The sequence below is a fragment of the Leuresthes tenuis genome, unplaced genomic scaffold (genome assembly GCF_036924035.1).
Source record: "Leuresthes tenuis unplaced genomic scaffold, fLeuTen1.0.hap1 SCAF_17, whole genome shotgun sequence".
NCBI classification, from domain to species: domain Eukaryota; kingdom Metazoa; phylum Chordata; class Actinopteri; order Atheriniformes; family Atherinopsidae; genus Leuresthes; species Leuresthes tenuis.
In genome coordinates, this window is record NW_027325371.1 from 8,957,039 (window position 1) to 8,965,196 (window position 8,158).

Sequence of the window (8,158 nt, forward strand, 5' to 3'; positions counted from 1 at the left end):
GTACACACAATTCCGTTACAAGGCTCATAGAGCAACACGGAGGCCAAGATATGTGTCTTGAAATCAGTAATTGCTCTCTGTATGAATAGTTGTGCATTTGCTAAAATTATTTCCATAGTCTTTTTGATTCAGGTAGGATTTCAAATGAAAGCTATTGTTTGCATTCTACTGACTTGTGAGTTTATCTTGCTGCACAAAATTAGATTCTCACACCTCTGCAAACAAAATTGCATTGTTTTGTTCCCTGTTCAGTGGAGATTATCCATTTTCTGTGTCAGAGAATGTGTTAAGGGAGCGGTGTAAATATGCTCACAATTTTCAGTGTGTAGAAATTTGCATTGAGGGAAAATTATGCATGCTGGCTAGTGGAAATGAAATGTATAAAGTGCATGACTGGTAGACTTGACAAGTGCAGCTTTCATCCATCTCAAATGAATAATTTTCACTTCCCTTAAACATCCTTAATCCAACCATGTTATCAGCCGGCATGCAGGATTCTGCCAGACTTTCTCCTTAACGGCACAGCAACTTTCAACTTTCAAGAGATCCTGCACTGCAGTTGCTTACCAAACGGTTGTAGGGACTCACTCTTATCCCTTCCTGCTGGTTTTGTGGATCAGTAAAATTCCTTCAAAACACAATATATACATAACACAAGTCTTAATAGATAGCAGAATGTCTCACTCTACCCTCCTCTGTGCTGCCTCAGAGGTCGACTTAATGGGCTGTATTTTACCTCTGATTCACATTGGCAGAGAACTCAGAAGATGGTGTCTAAAAAACCTATTTACTCAGTGGCCCTTTGTCCTCTATTTCAAATTTTAGTGACAGACCCTTCCATGCTCCCATAATATGGTTTGGAATCTCATATGACCGTAAAGGGATGGAGGAGGATATTCATGGTAAATTACTCATTTACAGCATTGTGACTTATTTTTAGGGACATTTTCTGGCCTTCTTTTTCTGAAATGCATACTAGTGAAGATACTATACTGTGGAAAAAAACCCACTCAACATCCCAATCCTTTTAATTTATGCACTGTAGCATGTTTTCTAAATACCACTGACAATAAACAATGAAATGTGTAATTGGTGTTTATACTGCTAATCCATGTGATAGCCTCTAATATGAAGGGTTACCTGGCTATTTTCAATATCCTCTCTCTCAGAAGCCACGGTTTGCGATAAGAATATTAACCTCATCAATTTCAGGTAACTTTCAACGCTTTAACATCTTGTCTTAAAGACCTATGTGTTAGCAGGAGTCTCAGCCTTGGCATTTAGTGACATTTTAAGCCTTTTAACAGAATCCAGACAGGGATTTGCCTTTTCCTCCAAAGGAAAATAATTTATATCCTCCTTTCTGAGAAACTGTGGGTAGAGGGATTAAATGCACCAGAGAGATTTGTATGTGGTGCAAGTAAAACAATATTGTGACTCAGTTAATACATTTTCCTCTGTCTACTTTCATGCTTTGAGGAAGTCAGGAGCTGTTACTCATCAGGTTGAAGTTAGCTTTGATGCTTTGCTTGTTGAATTTTCTTATTTTCATGGTTTTAAGTTTATAGGTCTGAGAGATGATAGTGCTGAGCATCTGAACTCCTCTTATAAATGTCTTGTTAGACAATTCAGGAGGCAATGAAAAATCTGACAACAAATTATTTTGGATTCCTCCCAAACTCTCTTAAACCTCTGGCCCACCCTATCATCATTATACTTAGAACATAATGATGTCATCTGCACACAGACTCACAAAAAAAAGATTCCCGAATAACAGTTTGGGACACAAAAGGACTTCTCTGCACGCTGGATGGGTTGTGGGCTGTGTATCCATCTGTGTGTGTGATGGCTGCTGTGTAGTGGAGACATGCAGGCTCTGTTCTCTCTGTGGGCAAGCAGCTTTGATGCACTCCCGCTCTTATCTCATGCCTGGCAAGGTTAATGAAGTGGTGGCTCTTTTGGAGGAAGTAGAAATGGGATGAGTAGCAAAGACCAGAGGAAGCTTGGAGATGAAACGTCCAGCTCTTAGCAGCTGTAAGTGGCAATTTTTGGTGAATTACATAGACAATAAGAAAAAGGGTTGTCATCCTCTTAAACACAACAGTCTTCTGAATCAGGAAAGGTTGATTGTGAGTCTTTCAGCTTTGTTCATGTGAAATTACATTAACATTTATGCTTCACTTGTAACTTGATCTCTCAAACATTTTCTTATAAGGCAATGTTAGAGTTCTTATACCACATTTCAATCACTTTTAGGCTTGAATTGTAATCATGTGCAGACCAATGGACAAAAGAACAGCATCTTAACACTCACAAACTGACTTTTGAAATGCTAAACAGAGTATGTTTTGCTTTTGTGAGTATCAGATCATTCCTAATTTGAATCAATATGGTTTTCAGCAGGGTGTACTCTTTTCTCATCCTTTGAAGGACTTCTGAAAACCTACTGTGCCTTTGTCAGCGGCAACAAATCCAACTTAAGTGAAAGAGCTGGCTTTTTTTATTTGTAAAGTGTCATGGAAGTTGGCTGGTGGTCACATCTTAAACAAAGGACTAAAATGCCAGTGTAATATAAATATAATAACAGCTGATACACAGCTAATGCTCTGTATTTCGCAGCTTTTTGGTTTTAATATTCCAATTCCCTTTGCATCTATAAAAGCTAATAGGTAAACAGTCCTGAATGGAAGAAATGAGGCAGGTCTACATGCCAATGAATTAGCATATAGATGAGTTCATCTCATACAAATAGTGCTCTTTTGCCCAGAAGTCCCTGTGCTGAGTAAAGATCATGTATGTAAAGTATGCATGCAGAAAATGTAAATTAATCCGTTTCAATCATCATTCAATCTAATAAGATTTTTTTTTGCATCCTGTCTCTCATTTGTCCCTAGTTACTCAAATGTCCAGAAATATGGAAAGGGCGGTCAAACCATTCCCCCAAGCTGCCTAATTGTTTAACAGAATAAAAGCAGGGGAAATGACTTATAAACAAAAACATGATTATAGCGGACATGAATTGTATGTCAACTACAAACAAGCATTTGGATCATTGCTTGTAGATGAGACAAAGACTAAAATCAGTTCTACTTAATTAAAAACACCTCAGTGTTTTTCTGAAAATGGATCATGCTGTCATTTTCAAAAGCAGAAATTTCACAAAAGGAATACCGTTGACCGTATGTTTTGTATTTGATCCTCATTATTGTAATTCCGTAAACACATACCGCCTCTGTGAAACATAACTATTTTATTACGGGACTCTTGTTAATATGCTAAAAGAAGCTTATAGAATTGGGTCAGCTAATTAAGCAATTAGCTTATTTCAGCTCTGTGGTCAGGCTGTTACTAATCTATGGCATTGTGAGTACAGATCTGCCAAAACCAAGAGGCTTGTGTGTCTGTGTCTCCCATCTCGCCTGACAAAGGATCATGTTTGAAGTCTTCCTTCCCCTCAGCAGAAAGGCAGAAGACTTGTCTCTGCTCACTAATACTCACATTTCTCATGCAAATCCTCTGCACTGAATGGGCTGTTTATTGTCTAGTTATGAAACTGAGACATTTATGTAGTGTTGTTGAAGTGTTTGCTCCTGACATTTGTAGCTGTGTTAACATACATGAAATCCCAAACAGATTAGAGTTCGATAGCATTAAAGCTAAGGTGACTGTTGGTGGTTTTGAGCAAAGTGCGCCATATTTCTTCAAACTAGGCTTCTGACGAGAGGCAAAGTTAGGCACTTTGACAGTGGAGAAGTAAATTCATTACTGGTAAAATGAAAATCTATTTTTGAGACCTCTCTATACTGTAGGCCTTTACTTCCTGATAAGTTTGTGTATATTCAAAACAAAGTTTGGAATTTATTTTTTCCTTTTGCATATAAAGAATTCTGCCTGTGTTTTGTTGAGGAGTCAACCATATCGTTCACTGCTGCAAACTTTGCTGTTAGTTGCTGTTCTAGTGCACAAAAACTGGCTCTACCTCCTGTTGATATCTTATTTGCAGCTGACCCATTAGTCATCCTCTCATGACTTAAGTTGGGTAGGAAAATGATCAATGTGAAATATTCGTGGTGATAGCTTTGATTCTGGTTCAATAACTGTGGTCATACTGTAGGAGAGATTCAAAGATGGGGTAAATTTGTGATCGTGTTGAAAATTCTGAATGACTGGATCACAGTGTGACTGGTGCTTCCATCTACATCTGAGAACCAACCTACAGGAATGCAGCTTTGCTCAATGTGACAGTGATGCTTTTTTGGAGAAAAAGACTAACCAAAGCTGTGTAGATGTATACCATAAATTGTTTCCAACAAAGAAGAAAATCTAGTTCGACTGCATCAGCAGAAGCCTTGTTTGTAGTCTGTCGCTCAGTATGCGTTCTTATGACATCAGCAAGGAGAAGGTAACATGGAAAGAAAAAACAAACAAATAACAGTACAGACATGTATCATGGCATGGTTAGTACACAGTCTACATGATCAAACATGCTGCACCCAAGTACCTTTTACCTTTTAGGATAAAGGCCATTGTTTCAGAGCTTTCAATGTAGCCATAGACCTTATCACCTCAATTCTGTTATTTGGCGCCATCTTGAGTTTTTGCAGCAAAAAGTTGATAACGCAAGTTATAGCAGGAAGTTAATAGTAAGAAGCATTAGAAATCAGTTGGACCGCTATCCTCTTTAGTTAGTATTGTTTTTGGTCTCCACCATCATTTAAAGTATTAGAAATGTTGCATCTAGTTTCTTAACTGCTTTACTCTGTGTACAGTAGGTTTATCAGAACTGAAAACTGCAGCCTGCTGTCCTGAGAAAATACTGTTAATAGATGTGGCAGTGAGTCAACCAGTTACTTTGTGGATCCGACGCCCAGAACTTAGAAAATATAAAGATGCCTGAAAACAGTTTAGAGTTGACTGAGCAATGATTCCCTCTTATCATGAGTGACCTCTTTCACGTCCCCCATAGTTATACAAACTAATGGTAAACAGGATCAGAAAGTTTTAAAGCTTGATATGAGACGTTCGGTTTCAGGTTAGATATAACGCAGTATCAAAAGTTCTGTAACTTAAAGTGATACTCTGCTAACCATAAATGTAATTTGTGCTGCTGAGTGAAGGATAATTTTGTCATTTACAATAGTTAGGAGCTTTAGAAATTAGTATATTTTAAACTATAGTATACTAATAGCATCTTGATGAGAGAAATCTGAATGAGAAGTGTACCTAATTGAAGGAAAGGCTTGAAATGCATTGTTAACGGGTCAGAGAGACACCACTTACGGTCATGATGATGATATGCAAGGTGTGGAAATGCATTTCCAATCTCCCCGGCTTGAGCCCATCAGTTTCCATTCAGAAGTGTGTGCTCTTGTTCATTAAGCTTATGCATATCATCAACTGGTGCACTCATTCTATCTGGCAGATATGGCAGGGATAAAACGATGTGAAGGATGGAAATTCAAACAACCATTCTCATTTGCAAAGGTCATTAAAGCCTGGCATACATTAGAAAATCTGCTAATTATGAAATGGCTTAACTCCACATTCAGTGGGATTATGTCTGCTCATTTAGAATATGTTGATCCCCTCCCTTACTCGCCACAAGACAGTTGATGTATGGGACTTGTGGCACAGAACTAATGTTCCCAGTGCTTGTCGGTCATCTTAACTGACTGTAAGAAGTCCACAAAAGTGGTTGTCTTGTTCTGAATGAGGATCTGCATCAACATGAAAAGGCACACACGAATTTTAGTGTCGCTGGGTAAATTTGTTGTACTGATGACTGGGCTGAGCCGCTCATCCTCTTTATTTACATGAGACACGTTGAGTTAGAAAAGTGTTTTTCAACTATACTATATAAGACTCAAAGTCAAAATTATGATTAAAACCTTTAAGCTGCTTGTGCAATCAGTATTCTTACCTAAAACATATAATTCAAGGAAAGGGCTTCTCTTAATTTCTGATGATCAGCCGTAATTTAGATGAATGCAATGAGCCATCATGATCTGCTTTTTAGAACATCAAAAATAAGCATTGGCACTGCAAGGCATAACACATAGAATAATCTAATAAAGAATAATCTAACACAAGTAGTTAGCTTCGACAAAAAGAGGTAGAAGCGATATTTAATTTAGAGAGCCTGGTTAGTAAACGTGCCTTGCTGTTAAAAACTGTATCACTGATTTAACTGGTGCAGGGAGAGAGACTAACCTTTGAAGCACATTACTACCCTATGAGAGATCATATAGTACCAAGCCTGAGAACTCACACTAGCACACACAGCAAGCAATGCTCACACTTCCACACACCAAACTAATAGAAAAGGACTCGATGAGCAAATCTTTTTTCTCAAATATATTCAAGTATATCCATCTGCCTTGAGATGGATGAAACCGATTCTTCTTTTATAAGTGCTCCAGGTTGGTAAAACATTGGACCACAGACTAATAACAGGCTAGCAGTTTAAAAGTTACCATGTAGTCAAAAATCATGTTGTAATTCTTCCATCACATATCGTCTGAGCTTGGCTTTTGGTCCATTCCTCTGTGTTTTCATTTTTTTGTTTAGCAATATCAAGAACTGCTGCTGTGTACTGAAATACAAATTGCAAATCATAATTTCTGAATTATGACAGGAACATGATGAAAGTATGACAATTTAAAGTCAGATTTTCTAGTCTTGATATAAAACATTAAACGAAGAACTGGTGACGTCATCGTGGTAACTTCCATATGAAATGTCTGTTCTGTGTAATTGTAGAAACATCCTAGTAAGTTGGTGATGATCCAGTAAGTATTTACAAAAAGGTTTTCATCTCGTGTAGCATTTGATTGATTAACAAGAAAAATAATGTTTGAGGGTCAAATTCTAAATTATCGAACATATCCCACCCTTCATACGTCTTCCATTCTGACTCATACTGTCGTGGAACTGACTCTACTATTGACAGTGTAATTCGTGGTTAACCTAATAACTTACCTCCAATAACACTTGTCACAGTCATGTAATTGACTGAAGATCTTCCATATGAATTCACTATTGATGTGATTGAACCTCCACATGGATTTGATGCATACATTCTCCCAGACCGGACCTTCAAAATAACCTCCACACAGCAGACCTTGTTGGATCAAATCACCCCAAATTTGGTCTGTTTAATAATCCAATTGCCATTAAGGCAAGCGGTAGTGCTTAGATCTATAAAAGGTTAATAAGCCTCAGCTGCAGTGTGTTTCTCTTGGGTAAATGTCACTTAGACATAGGCCACCATGGGTCAAGATCTCCCCCCAGATCTAAATTTAATCACATAGCATGGCCTGGCCCTGTCCTCACCCTCATTAGTTCTTGGTTTGTGCAGGAGTACAATCTGCCCTGTTTTATCCCTGGCACTCTCCTTCCAGCCCACGACTCTGACCTAGACGTGCCAGCAGACACAAACTCAAAGCTGTCTTTGAGTGCAACAATTTAATAGATCCTTTGTAGATCTGCATGACATGTGGCTCTGCTGAAGTATCTTGCACCATGGGATGCAATGAAATTCTCCATTACTATCATATTGTGCGATCGGTGGCTGAGCTGTCACCTGATGCAGGCCTGTGCCACCTGTCGGCCTGCCCGAGATAATGGCAGAATGACCGGAATGATTCAAGCTGCCGTCTCGTCTTAATTATGTCCTCTGAGTTTAATTAACTAGCTCATCAATTGGCCAAAAGGAAGGGGGAAAAAACAGCCTTGAATCACTTCAAATCACAGTCATCGAGACAGAACGGATCATCATAAAATTATTGTTTTGTTTAAAGCAGTTCAAGCGCACGAGGTGCATCATGACAAATAACTCCTGAGAGGCTATGTATGATGAGAATGGATACATTTCCATATTGTTTGTGGGAGTACCAGAGGGAAAGCGCTGTCATACGCTCTGCATGAGTCTTATGAATGTGTGCCTTATTTTACTACTGTATGCTTAAAAGATGTCATGGTGTAAGGAGTCCATATGGGACAGAATGCAAAAATCATTTAGTTCTGAATGTTAATATGAATTACGTACAAAATGGGTAATAATTCTTCTGCCCTACAGAAATGATTAACATAATTCTGATAAATAGGCAGATGGCAGAATGTGTGAATTGAGGAAGATTTATCTTAATTAATATCTTGA